Below are 26,108 nucleotides of genomic sequence, written 5' to 3'. Positions count from 1 at the left end.
GACAAGGCAATTTCTACCCCACCAGCCTTGCATAGTTTTTGGTCTACAAATATAAATGTCCATCCCTGCTGTGGCCTATTCATGTCAAAAGAAGCCCATATGCTGCATTCTATTCAATTCGGGAAGTCAGATTTTTAATTTTGAAACTTAATTACTGTAAGTGGTCTAACTCTGATTTTGCAGAGATGCAGATGTATTATGTTACACTAAAATAGGGTGACACACAAAGTTAATTATAGACATTAAATTTTAAGCATTAGTGAGACAAAGTTCCAAAAATAAAGTATTAAAAAAGATAAGCAAGTAAAACATGGTAAATTATCCACTCTGTTCTACATCTGCAAATGAAATGTTAACTTAGTATATAATTATTTTTCACATTTATCACCCTGAAGGGTACAACAGCTTGTCACTGGGGCAGTACCCTCAAAGTGACTCTAAAGATACAAAATATACTCAATATCTTCTAAAAGATAAAAAGTGTTGGAAACATCTCATACCGTAGCAATGAAACAACCGCAAAACCTATAATTTAGTTTATTTTTTGCATCTTCCAAACATTTGGTAATAGAAGGCTTTTATGATTGGAGATGTTCCAATCAATGTTCCACATCTGACATTGTATGACTTGTATGGTTAAGTTTAGGTCATATGTTTTTGTACAACTGTACAATTTTGCCATCTTGTACAATTACTACAACTATAGTTCACTTGTTATGTGATGTTCTGAACTGAACTTCCTCAAACAAAACTATTGATATCTTTCATAGATGCAACAAAACCCTCACAAAATTTGACAGCTAGTTCAACTCAGTCTCTTGAGAAGTTGTAATATTTGTACAGCTGCACAGTTTTACAATAACATATAAGCTAAATCTGAACTTAACCATACCACCATTCTCTTTAGAATTGAAAAAGAAAACTATACAAGTCATACATTTTTGTGCAAGTCAAACAGTGTCATACAATTTCGCCATCTTGTATGAATTATTACAAGTTATCATGAGAGTGTCTTGGTTAGTTGTTCTTCGGAAGGCTGTAAACTCAACATGAGTTTGTTTTCCGGTGGACAAAAAACCTGTGCACCTTAAATTACCAAGCTCAAATTGGAGAGAAATCAACAAGAGTTCTCCTGTGAACCTCTCGTCCTCTCATGTCTGTTTCGCAACAGCAACAGGAAGGGAAAAAAATACATGAGAATCTCTCTGCTGTTTTCATTTTTTCATTCCCAACAGCTGTTGGAGGCCCTCATTGATTAAAGAAAATAGGAAAACACACTCTTAACGCTTCAGTACTTCCACTTTATGCGCACACACACTCGCAGGCGCGCCGAGGCTCTCAGGATGAGGCCTAAATAATTAGTATGTAGAGAAGGCCATCGAGGGTGAAAAATCCTGCTATTCATTAATTTAGTTTTGTGTTAATGCAGGGCAAAACCCGCACACCTCCCAGCCTTCCCCACTGTTCATGTGTGTGTGTCTGTGCTTATGCACCACTGCGGCTCCCAACCATCACCGAAGCTGTAGGAGAGACAATTAAACTGTGAGACAGCGAGAGAGACAGGAAACTAACAGACATACAGAAACGAGAACCCATCAGGAGAATACAATCACTACACCACAGGCCTGTCTGCGTGAAACCACGGCTTAATCTATACTCATCCTCTCATATATGTACACAGAATAATTATTCTCATTTGGATAAATGTAATTTATTTGACGGTCTCTTACATACACTAGAGGGCAATCTACACACCTCACTATAGATTTTTGAAGTGTAGTCAACTTTGAGTCTTGTTCAAATCAAGACCCGCCCACTTTGACTGAAATGGACCTGACAGACATATAAAGCAACCAATCACAGTTGGTTTCTTCAACTTTACATTTCTGGTAGGCAAAACTGATATTTGCCCATTTTATTCATATAGGATGTGTTGTAAGGCTGTCTGGGTTAGCAACAGTAACCAAGGATGGGCGGAGCATAGTGAAGGTTCAGTTTTACAAACCTTGAACATTTTGGTGAATGTAGTATCCTGTTCTTCCATGGAAATGTTCATTGCTGCAAACTGGTACCTTGGAAACGCCTTTGTTTCCCAGCAGAATGATGAAAAGCAGTGCACTCTCGCTCCTGGAAAGCAAACCAATCAGATTTGAACTCGATTACCACCAGCTCTTACCATTATTGTTGTGCAATATCCATCATACGCTCTGTCATGCAATCTGAGAGCAAAGACCACCATAATTCACCACAGGGTGTATTTGCCCCTTGACCTCTTTACCTTTATTTGAAAGTGACCATAAAGCAGGTGCATTTGACTGATAACATATCAGTTAATATTCCCTTGAATTTACAATTATTTATCTTCATATTTTCAGCAGTTTTTTCCACATTTAACGCAAGATTGTGAATTTCCTTTACCGGAAAACTGATTTATACGAAATACCTCATGTGTGACCATATGTCTTTTCCTGTTCTTGCAAGTGTTTTGTAAAAGAAGCTCTTTGCAGAACATGAATTATGAGACTATTTAGAGGACAGGTTTACAAACACGACTCCTGATAGATATACTCTACCATCTCATTTTATAGACTCGTAACCTGTAAATGGACTGTTCATTTAGTTAATGAACAGATACACATAACAATGGGCGTATTATTGGCTGTGCATAAAAATCCCTCATTAATGCAGACTCATGCACAGTTACCGTGGTAATGGTCGGTGTGCTATTGAGATTGTCACACGTGTTAGAACAAATAATTGCTTCTCTTTACGCCAAATCACTCCAGCATGGGGGACGAAATGACGCTTTATTAGGGGCTCAAAATTTCAATCCATACTAATGTAATTGTTCAGCATATCATTAATGCAATTTTCATCCTGTAACTCACTCATCCAGTGCAGATATAATGTATGATGCTACAATACACAAATAAAACACACACTAGGGCTTACATGACAACTCATTTTGACTAGTCTACTAGCAATCCAGAAATGTAGTTGACTAGTTGGTGGGTCAGTGTTTACCTTCTGTAAATGACTCGACAGACGGCGTGCAGCCTCAGCAGTCCTTGCTGTTTCTGGCGACTCCAACGCAGTGTTGATGGAGAGTGTGTGAGTGGAGAGCTGGTGAGAAAACAAAGTGTGCATCTCTCCATAAACTGCGCAAAAACTGGCATGTTCCACTCGCTTATAGTTTCTGTCAGCCTGTGGGCGAGACTTAATTAGTTTCAAAGTAGTTAGCAAGAATTTACTCTTTACGGTCAGATGTCTGCAGCATGATTCACTTTTAACGTGCTTTGTGAACACAAAGTGATCCAGGTTCAATTTATTTTCACTTTCGTGTAAAAGCTCTTGCATAAATAGTGCTCTGCAGTGAACGTATTTTTTTTGGGCAAGGCAAGTTTATTTATATAGCACATTTCATACACAGTGGTAATTCAAAGTGCTTTACATAAAAGGAAATGAAATAGTCATTAAAAAAAATAATCACAACAATAAAAACAAGGAATTAAAAAATAAAAAATAAAAACAAGGAAATTATATAAAAATTTATTTAAAATTAAAACAATTAATAATAGAAAATGATTATACATAAAATACAGTGAAATTAGTTCGGACGTAGCACAGTGCTCATTCAACAAATGCACAGCTAAACAAATGAGTTTTGAGTCTGGATTTAAATGTGACTAATGTTTTAGCACATCTGATCTCTTCTGGAAGCTGGTTCCAACTGCGGGCGGCATAATAGCTAAAAGCGGACTCCCCTTGTTTTGTGTGAACCCTTGGTATTTCTAACTGACTCGATCCTAATGATCTGATTGGTCTGTTAGGTTTATATTCGGTGAGCATATCTGCAATGTATTTAGGTCCTAGGCCATTGAGTGATTTATAAACGAGTGAAAATACTTGGTCTGATACACTGGTGTGATATGCTCAGATTTTCTGGTTCTAGTCAGAATCCTGGCAGCAGCGTTCTGGATGAGCTGCAGCTGTCTAATGGTCTTCTTTGGAAGGCCGGTGAGGAGACCATTACAATAATCCACCCTGCTGGTGATAAAGGCATGAACAAGTTTCTCCAAGTCTTGACTGGAAACAAAACATCTAATTATCGCAATGGTTTTTTAGTTACTGATTTGATATAACTAATAAAACTAAGGTCTGTCTCCAGAATCACCCCAAGATTTTTGACTTGATTTTTAGTTGTTTGACACCTAAAGTCAAGGTATGCATTCACCTTGAGAACTTCATCTTTGTTTCCAAATGCAATGACTTCAGTTTTCTCCTTGTTTAACTGAAGAAAGTTCTGGTACATCCAACTGTTAATTTCATCAATGCGTTGGCAGACGGAGTTAATGGGGCTGTAGTCATTTGGAGATAAGGCTAGGTAAATCTGTGTATCATCAGCATAGCTGTGATAGGCAATTTGGTTCTTTCTCATTATTTGACTTAGTGGGAGCATATACAGGCTAAACAAGAGTTCAGGTGCAAGAATTGAGCCTTGTGGGACTCCGCATGTCATGGACGTCCACTTAGACGTATGCTCTCCTATACACACATAATAACCTCTCCCTTCTAAGTATGACCTGAACCATTCGAGTACCATCCCAGTAAGCCCGACCCAGTTTTCCAGTCTCTCTAGAAGTATGTTATGATCGACAGTGTCAAACGCAGCACTAAGATCTAGTAGTACCAGCACTGATATTTTGCCAGAATCAGAATTAAAGCGAATATCATTTATTATCTTAATGAGGGCTGTCTCTGTGCTGTGATGCGCTCGGAAACCAGATTGAAAATTGTCCAGGTATCCATTTGAGTTTAAGTAGTTGTTCAGCTAATTAAAAACTACCTTTTCAATAATCTTACCTATGAAAGGAAGATTTGATCATTTAGGCCAACCATCACCATGGTTCCCTTGACAAAAACCTAATAGTATTTTTCTTTTGGCTTTGGGATTATTGCAGAAAATAAGCTTTGCATCCAACACAAGTTTCTGAATCTTACATGTTTTTTTCATCAAGATAGTCTTTCCAAATAAACACACACTGTAAAAAATGGCCGTGAATTTAATGGTAAAAGACTGTAAAATGCTATAGCAAAAACCTGTTAAATGGTTAACGGTAAGTTCCCCTACTATATATGGTGAAAAACTGTATTGGACATTACATGTAATTTTACGGAATTATGCCGTTTTTGGAAGTGGAAAAAGAATGTATAATTTACAGTGAATAACCGTAAATTGACATTCCCAGAATTCCCTGCGTTTGATGGGATTTTTTTGTTGTTGAAATAACTATGTTTCTTAGTTTTTTCTAATCAGTTTTGTACATTAGGGCTGTATGTTACACCTATTGTTGTTTAATTAATGTTTATTGCATTATTTCAGTTTCATGTGTGTTACCATGATGGTGTTTAGTGTTTGTGTGAATGACACTGTGCACCTTCTATATATGTTAGAATTTAAAAACTGCTTGTGATAGGCTTTGGTTCATCATGTGACTTTCTCATCACCACCTGCTTTTAGTGGTTATCAGTGTATTACAAAGGTACAAAACAGATTTCAGTATACGGTTGGTATATTAACATTATGTCAGTTAATTAAATTATGGTATTTAACTGTAAATTTAAGTTAAAACTGTAAAACCTAAAACGTTGCTACCATATTTTTTACGGTAAAATTCTGGCAACCACAGCTGCCGGTTTTTATTTACTGTAAATTTACAGTGCAACTTTTTTGAATTTTAACTCCTAAATTCAAATAACATTTTCAGAAGTAAAAAGCTAAACGTAGGGTGAACTTCATCACTAAGCCTCTGACAACTATTTCAGTCCAAAAAATAATAATAATAATTTTCCCTGAAAGATTGAGTTAGAATAGTTTTCAAGAGCATGATTATAAACACAAGGCTGTAAAAGCAGATAAGAGAATAGTTAAGTTCATGTGTTGGATGTGATGACATTTGATGTCCCAGACAACTTCTGTTAGGGTGATTACTGAATATTATACTGAAGAATAAAACATGAAAATATCTTGAGTTTGTTAACCACAGACCTTTTTAACCCAAACCCTTTTAGAAAACCCAATGAGTTCAGGTTGAAGGAACAGAAAGTGCTCAAATGCTCAAACTTGTTTCTGTGTTTTGGCCTAAAAAAATACATCATCCCTGGAGTACTCTATATATTGGCCCATTACGTTGGATGTTTTCAATGAATCGGTTGAACTAGTTCACAAAACTTGTTTGAATGCAAATTGGACTGAATGAATTCAAGTAGTTCTTAAGAAAAGGACTCACTCATTCACTGAATTAAGACCTGTCTCTGTCAGACATGTCTGATTCGTAATGAGTTTAGAAATGAGTCAAATTTATAATCAAAATATCTTGAGTTTGTTATCCACAGATCTTATTTCAGGCTTTTAACCAAAAAACATTTTAGAAAACCCATTTGAACAGAAAGTGCTAAAATGCAAACTACAAAAATACATATTGGCTCATTATTGGTTGGATCTTTTCAATTAATTGGTTGAACTAGTTTATAACACTTATCTGAATGCAAATCAGTCTGAATGAATCCAAGTAGTTCTTAAGAAAGGAACTAACTGATTCATTGAATCAAGACCCATCTTTGTCAGGTATGTCTGATTTCATAATGAGTTGAGAAAATGATGAGTATAATTTAAGTTAACCAAACATTTCACTGATGTGATGAAAAGAAAGTTAATAATCAAATGTGAACCTGGACCACAAAACCAGTCTTAAGTCGCTGGGGTGTATTTGTAGCAATAGCCAAAAATACATTGTATGGATCAAAATTATTGATTTTTCTTTTATGCCAAAAATCATTAGGACATTAAGTAAAGATCATGTTCCATGAAGATATTTGTAAATTTCCTACTGTAAATATATCAAAACTTCATTTTGATATGTAATATGCATTGCTAAGAACTTAATTTGGACAACTTTAAAGGCGATATTCTCAATATTTTTTTTTTGCACCCCCAGATTCCAGATTTTCAAATAGTTGTATCTCGGCCAAATATTGTCCGATCCTAACAGACCTTACATCAATGGAAAGCTTATTTATTCAGCTTTACCCTTATGACTGGTTTTGTGGTCCAGGGTCACAAATACCAGAAATATCACAAATAACATGCAATAGAAAAATTTGTTTACAATTGATTGTATGATTACCAACACACAGAGAGAGGGAGAGAGAGAGCGAGAGAGATCATATTGTTTAAGGTAAATTCAAATTTTATGAGCTGTTCTAGGCTTTTATGAGCTGAATCAAGGCTGCAATCAACTGAACACACTGAAATTACAATAAAAAGTAATTAAACTTCATAGAAAAACAACAAAAACACCAGTACATAAATGACTTTATTTGAACGTTGGAAGGATTATAATATGCCACGACAGGATATCAGAGACCAAATGACAAAAGAATCACTGAAACAAACTATTCAAAAGAATCAATTTACTGGAAATAAGTCAAAATTTCCCATCAACAAAAACTAGTCAGTTCATCAACACACACACACACACACACACACACACGCGCGCACACACACACGCACACACATGCATAAACTTGCACTGAACTACAAAAACAATATTGTGCTTGCATATTTCTTTTTTTTTTTTAGCTGTTAAATGTCACGCTTTGCTTGCTTATCTTTGTTTACGCTCTGCCGGATAAAAGACAACATCCATACAATGATAATTGAATCGAGCAGATCCCATGTTTCATGCTAATACAAACATCCCAGATATACTGCAGAGAGTGTTATCGCAGCAACCAGAATCAGAGAGAGATGCGCGAGAAGGTTAAAAGGTAATACACACAGATGCAACTCGGTTTATTCATCTGCAACCCTTCCTTTGAGCGAGATAACACTCTCAACCTCAGCAGAACATCTGAAATGTGTGTGTGTTTGTGTGTGTATAAGAGATGGGGGTGATAGCACTCACAGAGGAATATTACCAAGCAAATTGAGGTTATGTGGGAATACGCCTGGTGCACAGCGATATGACTGTCTGTGTGTGTGTGTGTGTGTGTGTGTGTGTGTGTGTGTGTGTGTGTGTTATAAAGATTTCAGTGCATCACCAGAGTCTATTATCTTTTTACACGCATGTATATTTCTGACATATGTGCAGCGAGACCCTTAAAAAAGGTTTATCATTACACACACACACTTGTCTTTTCACAGATGAAGCGCTCATGAAAATGACCTAAATAATAAACACCGTCACAGGACATTTGCACCAACAGGACCTCTGATAGCTATGACACACGCTGAGTCATTTCTTCGTATCAGGACTGATAAAATCGCATATAAAGACCTTCCCGCCAACACTGAACACATATCAGGTCACACAGTTCTCACAGTTTCAAATGTAAACTCAAACACTTTACAGTGGCCTCCATTAATATTGGCACCTATGATGAGCAAAACTGCTTTTAAAATATCCTTTTTAACTTTTTTTTTTGTTTTTGAAAAAGTATTTTATGCTCACCAATAATATATTGTTATATTGTGAAATGTTAAAGTAACTTTTTTTTTTTTAAAGTGAATCCTTCAGACATCATTGTGCTGCCTGATTTGATGATTATAATCAGTGTAAAAAAAACTGTTGTGCTGCGTAATATTTTTGCAGAAACCATAATCCCTTTTTTAGGATTATTTAATGAATAGAAAAGTTAATAAGAACAGCATATATTTGAAATATAATTTTTCTGTAACATTATAAATATGTTTACTTTTGATCAATTTAAAGCAGCTTTTCTGAATAAATGTATTAATTTCTAAAAAAAAAAAAAAAAAAAAACTTACTGACCTCAAACGTTTGGACAGTAGTGTATAAAATCAACAAAATGGACAGGCCACACTTTATTTATTGTGAGTTGACCTGAAAAAGAGAGTTATAGATATTGCATTTTGTTGAATTAATTATACACAGACAGCAATGCAAGAATATAAAAAAACATTCCTGCCCCATTACAGTGACTGAAACTGCTGAAACTGTCATTCTTTAGCCCCGTATTTTTCAGAAAATTATCTTTTATATTTCACAGAAGAAGAAAAACAATCCATTTAAAGGAGAATTAATTAAGTGTTTAGATATAGGCCATGTCAGATACAAGATACATAGAGATATATCCACATATGAAAGAGTTTAAAATCTGATTTCATAAGCATATGTGCAGTTTACTGTGCACAAACAAGATCAGATCTGTGCCTGATGCCAGTGAAAAAAAAAAAAAAAAAAATCAGAACTGGTTGAGAGTCAATGCAGCCATACGAGACAATTTTATTACCTTTTTGTGATGGCAGACGCCTTTGTTAATGTTTGATAAAACACTCCTTTTTACTTCCTGTCATCTTCCTTTATGCCACGGCAGAGGAGATAATAAAACCGACTCTGAACATCAAAGCAAAGCGCACAATTACTAAAGACAGCCTATCACTCTCTGCGCAAATCACCATGTTTACCCAGACTTGTGTTGGCGGAGTATAATTTTAATCAGGTTTGAGATCTCTCTCGCTCTCTCTCTCTCACACACACACTCTGTCTGTCTGTCTGTTTCTCCAGATGAGGCCTAGTTTGTTTCTGTGTTTGGGAGAGGTGTGACTGAATTAGCCTGTGCGCTGGGTGACATTTAAGAGATGAAGAGCGTGCCGCTGCTCGTTCGGAGCGAGGACGGCTGTTTTCCGCAAGACGCCAGAAAATGAGTCAGCGGGGTTCAGGGTTCAGAACTCGCTTTGATCTGTTCATTAGAATGTGTGTGGGTGCGCTTAACAATCACTCTGTCCAGATTGCAGGTGTGCGCTCGAGTCTCAGGTGTTGTATGAAAATGAGAATCGCCTCCACAGGTGTTAAAGAGATCAGAGCTAATCTACAGCCTTCTGCATCCATCAGGCCTGCAACACATACACACGAAAACAACATCTACTATCCATCACTAACACAAAGAGTCCATTTTTTCCCCCTTTCTTTTGTACATATACAAAAGAAACTAAGACTGAAAGAGACTGTGTTTGAGTCAAGTTCAGAAGAAGCAACAAGTCTTGCTCCATCACAATTTGAATATTATGTACTAATGTCAAAATTGAAGTTTAGTGGCAAAAGTGACTGTATGTTATACTACAGAACACTACAGTGATGACATATTTTTGTAGACCAACCCAAAACCCCAAAACCCAATTGGATTTTATTGCAGAAAATAAGCTCTTACATGTATGGTCCTTACACATTCTGTTCATGATACAAATTAACACAGCTTTTATGAATTTTAAAGCCTAAGGGCCAGATTTACTAAACAGGGCAAATTAGCGTTAGAGCGCTGTAGGATATCAGACAATTTAAGATCTGATCAGAACATCAAAACACGAGAAGCTGAAATTCCAGAGGCCCAAGACAACAGGATGCTCGTCATAAATCAGATCCCTAGTGCCAGCCCGTCTGAAGCAAGCCTCTTTCACAGAACAGCTTACAACATTAACACAAAAAAAGGAACACTTATTGATAATTCCAACTCATGAAGGAGATTGTCAAATTTGGGGCAAGTAACCAAGATTGATGGTCAAAGAGATGCACAGCATGGCCATCACATGTAAATCCATGATAGAAACCATGAGCTTCCTCAGATTGACTTCCCCCAACTAGCAGGACAAAGACCAGACTGAAATTCCTTCTAAACCCTTTTTGACCTGTGAACACATTCTCACGTCCACAGAATGGCACAGCAACTGTGTAGATGCACCTAAAACCATCTTAAAAGGACTTATGAGCAACTAATCATTTCTATGCATAAATCCATATTATGTATGTAAGCCACACTTTTGACTTTCAAGTCCTAATCACTCATTGTGTATGTATTTTTAATAACTATTGAATAGCTTCAGGGTTTATATTCATGTTTGGTATGTATGAGGGTAAAAAAATCTAGTTTGAAACGTTTCTTCCAATCAATACTTTGTCAAATGTATTATATTCTGGTTATAGAAATCGTGTCCAAAATTATACTCTGCAAGAGTGGGAAAGTTCGGACCATGTGACTGACCAGATAACTTGTTGATTTATGGATTGGGATTAGAAACAGAGCAACACCCCGAGCTAAGACAATATCTAATTGGTAAACACACCATTTTGGGATGTGTCCAAAAGCCCACATTAATCATGCGTCTTTTGCTAAGAATATTTTTGTAAAATTAAAAACTCCCGAATATTAAGTAAAATCTAAATATATACTCAATTTTCTCTTGTAATTATTAGACATCCGACAGACAAGTACATTTTACTTGTGACTCTCTGTCATATTTACACGAATTAATAAAGTACTTGAAGCAAATAAAAAAAATAATGTAAAATTTACGCCGTCTTGAAGCAAGGAATCTGCGCATGCGTTGAAAGAAAACCCGCGAAGATCAATGGCTTCTCCATCTATGCCACCATCTCCATCTTTTCTATACGGAGCCCTTTACAGGACATTGTGGTGGGAAAAATTCGGGGTGAATGGAAAAAATTCAGGGTGGGAGGAATTTTTTTTAATGTTTTGCGTTCTCTCGCAAAACTTTTGCGTTCCCTCGAGAAACTTGTGTTCCCTCGCAAAACTTTTGCGTTCTCTCGCAAAACCATTTGAGTTCGGACAAATGATTCCTGTTTACTTTGCAGCTTGCAGTGGTTACAGCTCGTATGTTCACAATGGAGCGGTTCATAGAGTTTTATTTTGAACTTGTACTCAAAGTACTACAGTCAGTGCTTATGTCGAAGCACCGTTTTGGGACATTCTAAAACGCTTAATGTGGCTTAATGTTTTAAAACAGTGACATTGGAGGACTAAATTCGATAATAATAAATCCTGATGAAAATGATTAGGCTAGCATTAATAACCTTATTAATAATATTACTATTAATAAAGCAGAATATGAACGCAACGCCCTGCACGTTAAGCCTTTTCTTCCCCATAGAAAACGTTTAAGGTAGGCAATAATGAAAGGTTCATGCAGCTCGTATGTTCAAAATGGAGCGGTTCATAGAGTTTTATTTTGAACTTGGACTCAAATAAATTAATAAGTCAGTGCTTGGTTCAAGGCACGGTTTTGGGACATAATAAAACGCTTAATGTGGCTTAATGTTTTAAAACAGTGACTTGGAGGACCAAATTCGATAAAGCTGATACAATTATTAGGCTAATATTAATAACCTTATTAATAATATTACTAAGCAGAATAGCCCAGAATATGAACAAAACGCCCTGCACGTAGCCTAAGCTTTTTCTCCCCCATAAAATGCTTAAGGTAGGCTATAATGAAAACGGTGATTTAAAAATACCAAATCCGTTGCATTCATATTCTGGGCTATTCTCCTTTATTAATAGTAATATTATTAATAAGGTTATTAATATAAACCTAACAATTTTATTAGTATTTATTATTATCGAATAAGCACTGACTGTATTGAGTGCAAGTTCAAAATAAAACTCTATGAACCGCTCCATTGTGAACATACGAGCTGTAACCACTGCAAAGTAATCAGGAAGCGTTTGTCCGAACTCAAATGGTTTTGCGAGAGAACGCAAAAGTTTTGCAAGGGAACGCAAAGTTTCTCGAGGGAACGCAAAAGTTTTGCGAGAGAACGCAAAACATTTGAAAATGTTTTTTTCCTCCCACCCTGAATTTTTTCCATTCACCCCAAATTTTTCCCACCACAATGTCCTGTAAAGGGCTCCGTACTTCTAGGCATGTACGTATTATTTAAAACTGCATTATATTACGGATTTTTAGATTTTATTTATTCAAGAAATGTAATTTTATTAGATGATGGTGTTGTCATCACTTAATTATGTGCCTTTGAAAAGTTTAGAGTGTTCTTGAGTTAGCTTTGTAAAACAAATGCCATATAAACTAACCTTACATTGCAAAATATTTAACACGTTTAAACTTTAAGTTTCACATAGCCTAAATACGGGTAAAAAAACGAGAATATGTTAACTCGTGAGAATGTTGTTTAGTATGCTATTTTTGTATGTTTGTGCATTGCTTTTCGGAAAAAATACCTATGTCGCGGCCACAAATTAATAATACGTGAACAGGTTTTCATTCCCTTGTGTAACAGGGCTGACGAGACGTGAGACGTGCGGATCCAAGTGCAAGCTTTTATTTACAGGCATGGTCATAAATACAGGCAGGGTCGAGCAATGGCAAAACAGGTATGGCAGGGACAAGACAAAGAGTAATCCTAGGGCAAGCAAAGGTCGGTAGACAGCGAACAGTATCCGAAGGGGTTAGGCAGAGAGATAATCCAGGTACAAGATCGATAATCCAGGCAAGGGAAATAATCAGAGTCCGAACAGGGAGACAGGGGTAAACACTAGGAACACAGACTACAAAACAACAAAAGTTCCGTATCGCAGCTAACACTAGGGGAGTGAAAAACGCAGAACAATACAGGAACTTAAAAGAAACACGGAATGGCACAGAAAGGGTTAATCCAGGAAACACGGGTAGAAATAAACACAAGTGAACAGGTAATGCAAGACTAGGGTACAGACAAGGGCTCTGTAGAGTAGCTACGGCTAGGGGAGCAGTAAACACATACAATACTCGGCAACAAGGGAGAGAAAGTCCAGGGTTTAAATAGTGTGTGTGATCAGTGTGTGTGTGGGATCAGGTGTGCGTGTGATTAGTGCAATGAGTGATTGGTGACAGCTGTGATCAGTGTTGGATGATGGGAAATGAAGTCCAGTGTTATGTATGGTGTGAAGTCCATGTGGTGAGCGAGTGACCTCTGGTGGAGGGTGAATGGAAGTTCAGACTGGATTCGTGACTCCTTGTTTTATATAAATCGTGCACAATATAAATCATACCCCCATTCTTTAATTAATTTGCTAAATTGTGTGTTCTGTTAATTAATGGGTCCCTTCTTTACTCAATCGCGTACATTTTGTAAATTACCATAACTCATTACCTTTTAAAAAAAAAAAAAAAAAGTAAAAGATTATTATAATATGGACACGATTTAACTTAGATTTAAATTAACGTGGTTTAATGCAAGGAAATGGTGAGGAGAACGTCTCGGTTACATAGGTACGTCGGACTGTACATAGACGTACGTCGGACTGACCGACAAATAGGAATCTCGCTAGAGAGGCCAATCTACTTCGAGTGTAACTAAAACGAGCCAATGCACATTGGCATGCAATAATATGCAGCAAATGAGCAGCAGGTGCGTTGCATCTTTAGGTTTTTGCTGAGGAGCCGAACAGGTAAGGCGGCAGCATCAGCGGGGTCCAGCGACTGTGGCGACGAGACGTACGTCTCCGTTCCCTCCTTCAGGGAACGAGGGTTACCTATGTAACCAAGACGTTCCCATTCAGTCGGTCACGTTCGACGTACGTCGGACTGACCGACGAATAGGAATCCCTACCAAAGCGCCACAGGAGCTGCCCCCTTCCAGCGCTCTGTAGCCAGCCTCCTGTACCCCCTTGCCTAAGGACGGTGGGACAGGGCAAACACAGAGAGTGTCGATCACTGCTGTTCCCAAAACCCATTCAGTGAGACTTTTGGATAACACTGGGAAAGCGTACCCTTTCACTGGAAAGGAACGCTGCGGAAGCCACATCCTTCCCCGAAGTAGTTATGTGGAGAAGTACATATGGACTAACCCCGTAGGGCTGAACATATGGAAGTACTGGGGTGACTCCAACCTGACGAGAGGTGGGTTCTCCCAGAGGGAAAGACACAGGTTTGTTTAGGAGCAACCCGTGGAATACCCCATATGGGATCCCAGTAGGGTCACACATATGGAACCTAGCCTAAATCCGGTTCTCAAGGATACAACGGAGTAAAGGCCTGGCGCCAGACGCTCCGCCACGTCTGGCTGCCGAAGGGTGATCGGAGGACTCAACAGGGTCTGCCTTGTAGGGACTCTCTGGAGCAATAAGCATATGTAACGCAGCAAGCCGACACTAAGCCGGGACCTCTCCGTGCCTCTGACCTGAGGTGAGAACACGGGAGGAGACCGGCTCGACACGAAGGCTATAAAACCTAGCAAATGTGTTAGATGTCGCCCAGCCCGCAGCTCTACAAATATCTGTCAGCGAGGCGCCACAAGCTAGCGCCCAGGAGGATGCCACGCCTCTTGTAGAGTGGGCATGCAACCTGAGCGGGCAGGGCACGCCTTGTGCTTGGTAAGCCAAGGCGATGGCATCCACTATCCATTGGGCCATCTTCTGCTTGGAGACAGCCTTTCCCTTCTGCTGGCCTCCGTAACAGACAAAGAGCTGGTCTGAGGTCCTGAGGCTTCGAGTTCTGTCGATGTACAGTCGCAAGGCACGAACTGGACAGAGCAAAGCCAGGCCTGGGTCTGCCTCCTCCGGGGGCAGCGCTTGCAGGCTCACTACCTGATCCCTGAAGGGAGTGGTAGGAACCTTGGGCACATAGCCAGGCCGGGGTCTCAGTACCACGTGGCCGTCACCCGGCCCGAACTCTAGGCATAATTCGTCGACCGAAAATGCCTGCAGGTCCCCTACCCTCTTGATGGAGGCCAATGCAACCAGCAACAAAGTCTTCATAGACAGAATCTTTAAGTCTGCTGACTGCAAAGGCTCGAAGGGAGCAATCTGGAGTGCTCGAAGCACCAGATCAAGGTCCCAAGAGGGTATGGAGGGAGGTCGAGGAGGATTTAACCGTCATGCCCCCCTAAGGAACCTGACGACCGGGTCGCGCTTACCCACAGACTTACCATCGATGAGGTCGTGGCATGCGGAAATAGTGGCAGAATGAACTTTGAGGGTGGAGGGGGACAGCCTACGCTCCAACACTTGCTGCAAGAAGGAGAGCACGACACCGATCGAACACCTTCGGGGGTCTTCTCAGCGAGAAGCACACCACTCGACGAACAGGTTCCACTTCAAGGTGCACGCACGTCTCGTAGACGGTGCACGTGCCGAAGCGATGGTGTTAAGTACCTCAGGGGGTAAGTCACCTAGAACCTCCGCGTCGTCCCGTCCAGGGACCAGACATGGAGTTTCCAGAGGTCTGGACGCGGGTGCCAAAGGGTGCCCCGTCTCTGAGAAAGCAGATCCTTCCTCAGAGGAATTCGCCAGGGAGGGGCTGTCGCGAGGAGCGTGAGTTCCGTGAACCAGGTCCGGTTGGGCCAATAGGGCGCAACTAGCAGGACCTGCTCCTCGTCCTCCCTGACTTTGCACAAGGTCTGTGCGAGTAGGCTCACTGGGGGAAACGCATATTTGCGAAGGCCCCGGGGCCAGCTGTGTGCCAGTGCATCTGTACCGAGTGTCCCCCCGGACAAGGAGTAGAACAACTGGCAGTGAGAGGTTTCTGGCGAGGCAAACAGGTCTACCTGAGCCTCGCCAAACTCTCCCCAAATCAGCTGGACCACCTGGGGATGGAGTCGCCACTCTCCTGGTAGCGCAGCTCGTGAGAGCTCGTCGGAGCTCGTCGGCCGCACGGTTGAGCACACCCGGAACATGAATGGCGCGAAGCGACCTCAGATGCTTCTGACTCCAAAGGAGGAAATGGCGGGCGAGTTGCGCAATGCGACGGGAGCGCAAACCCCCTTGATGGTTGATGTACGCAACGGTCGCAGTGTTGTCCGTCCGGACCAGCACATGCTTGCCCCGTAACGGCCCCTTCAGGCGGCTCAGGGCAAGGTGTACTGCTAGCAACTCGAGGCAGTTGACATGCCAATGCAGTTGGGGGCCCATCCACACCCCTGACACTGCATGCCCGTTGTATGTGGCACCCCAGCCCGTGGCAGAGGCATCCATGAAGACCACGGCATGCCGGGACACCTGCTCTAGGGGCACTCCTGCCCAAAGAAACAAGGGGTCTGACCACGGGCCGAAGGCTTGGCGGCACTCCGGAGTGATTGCCACTCCGTACGTGCCGCGTTGCCACGCCATTACCAGTCATTTGAATTTTCGTATTTTAATTATAATAACCCATTTAATTGCTTTTATTTTTGTTCACGTTTTCATTTTTAATAATGAACCTAAAGAACGAGCATATTGGCTTATGCATTTATTTATTTAAGAAGAGAACAGATGAACAGAGACTGCGTCAGTGACAGCGGAGGACACTTAAAACAACAAAATATGCTAGTGCTGGATAAAAAAATAAAATAAAACCGATTTCTCTGTTTTAATAGATTTTTATTTTTATGAACCAATATCGTTTCTTAACTCCCAATTGATGCTGTTTTCATTTGATGAATGCACAGTAACGTTCGCAATCGGCTAAGCTTTGTGCGTTGTTACTTTTGATATGAAATGCAGTCTCAGGTTTCAAATTCTGTCCATTTTATTAGGAAATTCAAGCAATAAATACCGTGGCGTGATAGATCGCTGTAGACACCTTAGATCAAGCGATTCACTTTACTATACTCGCCTGTGCGGAATCAAAGACATGTGACAAAGCAAAAGACCTTTATTTTTGATCTGGAGACGATCGCGCGCTCTGCTGCCTCACTGGAGCGCACTCGCCACCAACTGAACAGGGGTGGGAATTACAGTTATAAATTACAATAGATTACCCTCGGTGTGTGTAATCTGCCAAAGTGACGGACGGCCTTCAGATTTTTCCGTCACTGCTAAAAAAATCCCGTCAATGACAGAGAATTTTCGGTTAACGCGACCTCTGCTGTAGGCGTACCCACAGTGGGGCAGCGAGGTGGAACGCTGGGACGCGGCTCGGGGGGCTCTCTTTGGGAGGCGGCCCGTAGCGGGGTCTGAGTGTGCTGTGCAACATTTACCTGGTTCCACGGTCGGACAGGGGGTGCAGGAGAGGCTCTGGGACACGGGGAATTAAGGAACCTGACCTTGTCGGTATCCCTCATGTGGGCCAGACACAACCAGAGATGGCGTTCCTGGACCACCAAAATGGACATCGCACGACCCACCGACCGCGCCGTAACCTTCGTCGCCCGAAGCACGACGTCCGTCGCGGCACGAAGTTCCTGAAGAACTTGCGGATCATGACCACCCTCGTGCAGGTCTTTCAGTGCCTTGGCCTGATGGACCTGCAACAACGCCATAGTGTGTAAGGCGGAAGCGGCTTCCCCACAGGCCTGGTAAGCCTTGCCGGTAAGGTCCGACGAGTGCTTACAGGCCCGGGAAGGGAGAGACGGCTCCCCCCACCAGGTGGAGTTAGGGCACAGTTGCATAGCAACGGCCCGCTCCACAGGGGGGATGCGCGTGTAACCCTTAGCCACACCGCCATGAAGGGTGGTGAGGGAGGAGGGCCCACCGGCACGGTTTCGGGCAGTAAAAGGTGCCTTCCACGTACCAGTGAGCTCTTCATGCACCTCCGGGAAGAAAGGAACCGGGGTGGGTGGCTGAGAACCAGCTCGTGCCACCCCGAGAAACCAATCGTCCAGCCTTGAGGGCTCGGGACATGGTGGAGGATTCCACACGAGCCCGACCCTGTTGGCGGCCCGGGAACGCATAGCCATCATTTCCGGATCTGTATCGGGCACAGCTACCGTACCCGAAGGAGGCAACTGCGCAGACGCGTCATCTCCAGAAAGGTCTGACTCACCCTCCGATGCAGCTATCGACATCTGGTCATCGGGAGGAGCACCGAAGGATACGGATGGTACACACCTTTGAGATGGCCCACCGCGCTCCCCTGGCAGCTCTACTGGCTGTGGAGTGCAGGTGGAGTGAGGGTTCCTAGGGGGTTGGTTCCCCGAAGGAAGCGCACTCACTGTAATCCTCAGGTCACCAGCGCCACTGCTCGCAGCAACCCTCTGAGGAGGATTGGAACGAGGCAGCGGCACTGGGACTCCGCCCCTTTGCAGGAACTGGAGTCTTGACCGCAACTCCGAGATGGTCATCTTCCCACAATGGGTACATGACTCATCCACAAATGCTGCCTCAGCGTGCGCTAAGCCCAGGCACGCGATGCAACGCTCGTGACCATCCCTCGGTGCCAGGTAACGACTGCACCCAGTAACACACAAGTAGAATGTCATCTTTAAAAAGACGCAAGCTCTACTTGTGTAAGCTCTTTTAGGGACTTTACTCTTTTAATCGGTGCTGAAGCACGCAGGGGAACGGCCGCGGCAACACGGACAGGGATTTTGTGCAGCCTGTCGTGTGCTCTCTCTCTCTCTCTCTCTCTCTCTCTCTCTCCGACGCTCTCTTACCAGCCGTAAAAACGGCTTTTATGCGCTGTTTAAGCGCCCCGTTTACCAGCCGTGAGAATGGCTCTTGCAGCTCTTTCTGCTCAAAAAAGGCATAGAAAAAGAGAGAAGAAAAAGGAAAGCTGGAGAGAATCGACCCCACTGCTGTGTTGTATGCCCGCACTCTTCACACAAAGAGATCGTCCTGCAGAGACTCTTTTAGTTATCACTTCCAGCAGAGAACACTGTTCGGCTCCGAAGCGAAAAGCTAAAGATGCAACGCACCTGCTGCTCATTATATACCCGCGCTGCGAGGTGAGCAGCTGCTGCATATGATTGCATGCCAATGTGCATTGGCTCGTTTTAGTTACACTCGAAGTAGATTGGCCTCTCTAGCGAGATTCCTATTCGTCGGTCAGTCCGACGTACGTCAAACGTGACCGACTGAATGGGAACTTGTACGGTCATGTTTTTATGAGTTTGATCTGATTTGGTTCAACATGATGATGACGTTTCTTTTTTGAGTTGTTTTATCACTTTTTGTATGCTGTTAACTGATTTCTTTTGTCTGTTTTCTTAATTGCAGAGTGCAAATGATAGTAAATTGCGTTGCGTGATTAATTTTAATACTCTCCTCCCATAACTTTTGCGTCTGAAAGGGAAACTCCTACAAATGCATATTCTATAAGGTCAGGTGCAACAGCGCTAATTCTTCACTGTGTGTCTTTAGTAAATCCTGACAGTACTGTTTTAACGCAAAAAGACTTTCTGCGCTGGCACAAGCTATTAGTAAATCTGGCCCTAAATTATTACATTAATTCCAGAAGTAAAAAGCTAAATGTATGGTATAAATGTACAACAAAAGTACACCATGGTTGCATGACTTCAACATCACCATTGCAAAGTTTCCGACAACTCTTTCAGTCTTTAAAAAAAAAAACATTTTCCCTGAAAGTATGAGTTAGAATAGCTTGCGATAATAAACACAAGGATGTGAAAACGGACTAGTTAGTGGATGGGTTTACCTGTTCTTTTAGCCACTTGTTAGCAATCAACTTTTTCAAGACACAAAAAGGCTTTTTTTTTTTTTTAAGTCCATATTTCTAATCTATTTTCTATGACATACAATAAACGTATCTTGAGTTTGTGTCAACCACATACCTTATTTCAGGCATTTATCCAAAAACCCATAAAAAAATAAAAACTGACTTGGGAACGATGGAACCAGAAGTGATAAATGTGACTTGTTTCCATATTTAAGCCTACAAAAATATGTCATTCCTGCAGCACTGTACATATTGCCCCATTAGGCTGGATATTTTCAATGAATCAGTTAAAGTATGCCATGTTTTGGCCTATTTTTTCAGCCATTTAACCAAAAACCCATTCATAAAACCACACATGATGGAACCAAAAGTGCTAACTTTCCAGGATTTGGCCTACAAAACTATGTCATTCCTGCAGCACTTTCAATATGTTACAATTTTGAAGTAAGCATCCATGCATGCCTTTTCAGTTAATATTACCACAAAATTCCCTGTGCTACAGATGTGCTACAAATTGTGAAAGTGATGGTTCACTTTCACAATTTTCAGTTGTGAAACTGCCATGAGTTTTTAAACAATAAAAGTACATAATCAATTTAGCTAGATGCTAACATTTACATGCAATTGCAACCAGTACAATCTATCATGTCAGCATGTAATGTTATGATATGGAGCACATCATAAAAAAACACTAAGTTTCATTTCACACATTGGTGCAATCTAAAATTTTGACATTGTGCAATTCATAACATAATGCAATTTTGAGTTGCATTCTCAGGATCAGCAAAGAGGGGCACTACAACAGGTCTTAGTGTAAACTGTCATCTTTTACAGGTCATTTTTCTTTTTCAACTATTGTCATAAAAGAGCTATGGCTGAAAGAGAATCACACAGAGTAAGATAATTAAAGTCAGTTCAACTGTCACCAAGTTTACAGCTAGTGCAGACATTTGAAAGTATCACTATTGCACCCTTGAGTACTGAGGTTTGTTATGCCACAATAAGGCAAGAACACACATCAAGTCTGTACGATATGACAGCATGCTTGTAATGTTTCTGGACCTACTGTGTCACTATGCACTTTCCCATCAACAGATGAGTACTCAGTTTTAGTGCAAAGTATAAGTATACCAAATAGGATCTCACCCGACCAATTAGAATCTGCATAAGTGGTCCGAGAGAAAGCACTGACCCCAAATGCGTCCATTGTTTATGGTTATTATGGAGATGAATGTTAAAAGTAGTGCTCAGTAGTAAACAATGAGCTGACTCTCTGGTGATATTGATCTGTGAGTGTAAGTAAGTGGAACAGACCTGCATCCGAGCCACAGAAGACAGTGAGAGGGCTGGCAGGGGGTGGAACACTTTATTGGGTAGAGAGTAATGAACTGGCAACATATCGGCGGTTACGGTATATCCGGAGCAAATTCTCTTACTGGAAACATCCTGGAAGTCCTGACCTGTATAACTTAATGAAAACAATATCATGTCATAAATTAAGATTGGCCTGTCCATTTTGTTGATTATATACACTACTGTCCAAAAGTTTGGGGTCAGTAATTTATTTATATTTAAGAAATTAATACATTTATTCTGCATGGATGCATTAAACTGATTAAAAGTTAGAGTAAATAAATTTATAATGTTAATAAATATAAGCACACAAATAAATAAGTAAACAAACAAATAAATAAATAAAGGCTCTTCTTTGAACTTTCTATTCATTAAAGAATCCTAAACAAAATGCATTAAAATGTATTTTCAATACAAACCTGTACAACAGTTTTTAGCATTGATGATAATACTTTTTTTCAGCAGCAGCAGATCAGCATATTAGAACGATTTCTGAAGAATCATGGGAAACTGAAGTCTGGAGTAATTGCTGCTGAAAATTCAGCTTTGCTATCACATGAATAAATAATATTTAAAATATACTAAAATATACATTTGAATAATATTAAACAATATCACTGTTTTTATTGTATTTTTCATCAAATGAGCCTTATGGACCAAAATAGACTTCACTGAAAAACATTAGAAATGTGCCTGACACCAAACCTTAGAATGGCATACTGGAAAAAAAAAGTAAAAAAAAAAGTTATAAAAATAAATAATCTGACAATATTTTTTGGCAAAAAAACATGCCAATTAAGCACTTAGGGAGAGAGAAAAAAATCCAGAAGGAGAGAGAGAAAGTCTGTGGCACGTATCTTCTCTCCTGTCCTCTTCAACCCTCCTGTGTGTGTGTGTGTGTGTGTGTCTATATGTGTGTGCGGGCTCGGGAGTTGTTTTGCATTTCAGAGGCTTTTTCCGAATCCCTCTTTATGTCAGAGCACAAGGACATGAGGTAGCGTGGGTCCTTGCAGCTAATTGGTCTGTCCTTCTCTTACAACTTTCTCTAACACTCTCAGAAAATAAATAACTAATGTGCCCCTTGGTAGTCTCATTTGCTCCCTGCAAATCTCCCCTCATAACCTCCCTCTCTCCAACACGCACACGCTTCATCTCTTCTCTTTTTCTTATTCTGTAAGTGCACCCATGAATAAATCTGGTGTCCGTTGAGCCAATGGGCTACAATGGTCTCTCTTTGAAGGCGGCGTAGGACTGGCAGCGCATTGTCTTTCCCAAACAATGGCCACTTTAGCGTGTTACCTCTGAGGACTGCGTTAGCCATATGGCTGCCTCCGCTTTGCCAAGGAAAGCACATTGGCGTCGTTGTGAGAGAGGCTGATTTGGAGTGTGCTTTTACTGAGAACAGCCCTGTATACTTATCTCTCTCTATCCTTCTCTCTTTTGCTCAGAAAGAACAAAAACCTCCCCCCGTGCACATTAAGAGAGTTCTTGAAGTGTTTCCAAGCAGCCATTCAGATTTTAAATGGTCTCTTCGAAGACAATACACAATGGAAGAGCTACGGCTGAAATGGCAGGTCCGGCGCTTGGCCAGAGAATGACATTTGACCCCTGAGGATGAGATCCGAAGCATTCTACCCCACTCAGGATGCCGCTGCTTTCAGGACAGTTTTAAAATATCAATGCAACCTAAACCCGATGTTGAAAAGATGAGAAAAAGTTCAAATTCAGGGGGAAAAAACATGAACAAATCTTTAACGATGCAGAAAACTAGTAGTTATGAATAAAATATAAGTAGGACAAAACTCTGATTGGTTCTGATTGGTTGTTAGGGCATTGCTACTTTATGGTGTTGTGAGTAGTTGCTAGAACATTGCTATTAGGGATGCAACAATACAGTTAGCCCACGGCTCAATGAATACCTCGGTTTTTTAACCATGATTTTCAGTTCGGTTCGGTTGAAGGCTTGGCACATCAGAGTGTTTTTTGCAACAAATTAACAACAAAAACTTGTGTAAACCTCTTTATGCTGGAAAAAGCGTGGATTATTATGTCTACTTAAAATTTAATTTGAGAGAGGTAATATTTTACCCAAAATAGGATGGGTTGGCCATTACTGAGTGCTATACACACATGCAGTGCGTGTTTCATTCATATTGGTAGCCAGAGAGCGCCCTCGTGCATCACAGAAGTAACAGAACTTAAGACACTCCAAGAAATCCCTATCGATAAAGATATCGCTATCGTTGTAACTGAATAAAAAGAAGAGAGAAATGTTTTGAATCATGAATCATGAAGACAATAAACACTTGTCTCTGGCAATATATGGTTTATCTGTGTTCTTTAAGTCATCTTGAGTATTTTCTTAATGATTAAGCATATTTTTTAGCCATTGCTAATTGATATTCGATTGATGTTGTTATAATGTTCTCTATTGTTGAACAATAGGTTTAGAAACGCTTGTCATTACAAGGGAAGATATTTGGCATGTGTTGCTTTTTCAAACGCACGTTATAAGCGGGAAACGTATCCTCATCTCAGCACGTAAGTTAGATCACAGACACACACAAACAGAGCCAGTTTGTTGAGAAATAAAACACGGAAATTTTTTCAACGCAAAACCGAAAAAACACAATTCACAAGCGTGTACTGAACCATGGATGTTGTACAGAACAGTTTGGTATTATATTGAGATTTGTGACTTAATTGCTAATTGCTGTGCAGTTTCTAAGCTGTTTTGAGTGGTTGTTAGGACATCGCTTTGCAATTGCTTATGGGGGTTTAGTGCATTGCTAATTGTAAGTCACACTTACAATTTTTGGAAAATAAAACACTGAAGGAGGGAATCTGAGCCATATAGGGGATATAATCTAGACTTTAGAGCTGACTCATTTGACTTTGCCTTGAAAATTGTCTTACTAATGGAACCTGCTGACCACAGATTTGGATATATCACCTCCTTCTAGTCTAAATGAATTGATAGACCACACAAACCTTTTGACTTCTTGCTAGGACATTGTAATGCGGTTGCTATGGTAATCTAAATGGTTTTTAGTGCATTGCTATGTGGTTTCCTAGGTGGTTGCCAGAGCATTACGGTGCAGTTTCTGAGGTTTTCTTAGAGGTTTTTACTGCATTGCTATGTAGTTGCTAAGGTGATCGAGGTGATTGCAAACTATCTCTAGGATATTCTGGTCCCTAGATATGATTAAGGTCCATCCTTCTATATTGTTCAAATTTTTACATTTAAATATGAGCACTCACAACTAAATATTAAAATGTAAAAAATAAATAATAATAAAAAAATAAATAAACAAACTTCTTTTTAAAATAGTATACTGTAGGAGGTGCTATTACACATCTTCTGAAAGAGTACTGAATGGCTGGATCAAAACATGGCAAGGAAGAAGCAGAAACAAGAGATTGCTTATGTAAGCAGATGCATATGCAAAACAACGTGATCTTCAAACATTAAACAGCATACATAAAATCAAGACTGCCTAATGTTACCAAATGAAATGTCGAACCAAAAAAAGTGGTATATGACCGTGCAAGCTTTGGGGCTGTTAATGGAAGGGATCTCCATGTTTTGATCAATGTTCTTTGACAAAAAAAAAAAAAAAAAAAAAAAGCACAATTTTCTTAGATTTTTTCCAAAATGTTGCTTTTTATTCAAATTGACACCATTCAAGTGTTGATAAAAAAATAATGCATGAAGCTAGAATAAAAACCTTTTGTTCGTTTTATTATTTTTTTATTATTTATTAATTATTATTTGTTTGCTTAAAAGCATAGACTCTGTTCTTTCTTTTGACATGATGACATATTGTTGTATGAATATATGTTCAGATATTCATACAACAAAATATTCTGGGGGCCATGAAAGTTTTGTGAAAATGATCAAAAAGCCAGGTGGCTGGCTGCAAAAGAGTTAAAGAAAAGTTTTTATGGTCTATCGATTAAGTTAGACAAGAGACTCCATTAGTATTATAATGTTCATGGCCAAGTCAAATGCATCCACTCTTAAGAATCTATATTCTTGTCCTTAGACGCAGCTTGGGTCTCTCTGATGATATCTGCAATCAAGCCGCATGATTTGTCACAAACAAGTAGTATATAAGCAACACAGTCATTCAGAGTTTAACGCATGCTTACAGCTGCTGAATATCCTCTGTCTCCAGAGAATTGATTGTGTGACTGTTCGAGATTAATCACAGATGCGGCATGATAAAATATCACATTAATCATGGCATGCAGATCAGCCGCTAACGCGCTAATGCGTGGAAATGTGAGACGCTCACGTGCTGAGCATTTCAGGAAGACCATCCCCCCGCCTCTCCATTATACCAAAACCCAAATATTATTAGTCATGATGACCTCTAAATGCAAATATATTTTTATCAGACAAGGCTTATGTATGCTGTAATTGCCACATGATTATTCAAACTATTGTTCGATTATTTTCTTACTTTTCGTTGTGTGACCAGACATTATAGGCATTCACTCGCCATCATGTCATTCCTAACCTACGCTTTCCAGTATAATGAAGGTGAATGAGGACAGTCAAACT

The 26,108-nt window shown here is 40.3% G+C and overlaps 1 long non-coding RNA gene across 2 annotated transcripts; it reads right to left on the bottom strand.

Moving 5' to 3' along the window:
• Nucleotides 1-1,321: 1,321 nt before the first annotated feature.
• On the bottom strand, nt 1,322-21,703 carry LOC131552128 (uncharacterized). 2 transcript variants are annotated; one of them, XR_009273908.1, is made up of 5 exons: nt 9,316-10,014; nt 8,835-8,906; nt 3,025-3,123; nt 2,006-2,127; nt 1,322-1,520 (listed from the first exon to the last, which is right to left on the bottom strand). It is a non-coding gene; the product is annotated as an uncharacterized LOC131552128 (long non-coding RNA). The 2 variants fall into 2 exon arrangements; XR_009273910.1 differs by lacking the exons at nt 8,835-8,906; nt 9,316-10,014 and adding an exon at nt 21,503-21,703.
• Between the last annotated feature and the right edge of the window lie 4,405 nt (nt 21,704-26,108).

Source organism: Onychostoma macrolepis, chromosome 02 (assembly GCF_012432095.1).
Source record: "Onychostoma macrolepis isolate SWU-2019 chromosome 02, ASM1243209v1, whole genome shotgun sequence".
NCBI lineage: Eukaryota > Metazoa > Chordata > Actinopteri > Cypriniformes > Cyprinidae > Onychostoma > Onychostoma macrolepis.
The sequence above is the reverse complement of the archived record's forward strand: the minus strand, read 5'-3'. Positions and strand labels throughout refer to the sequence as shown.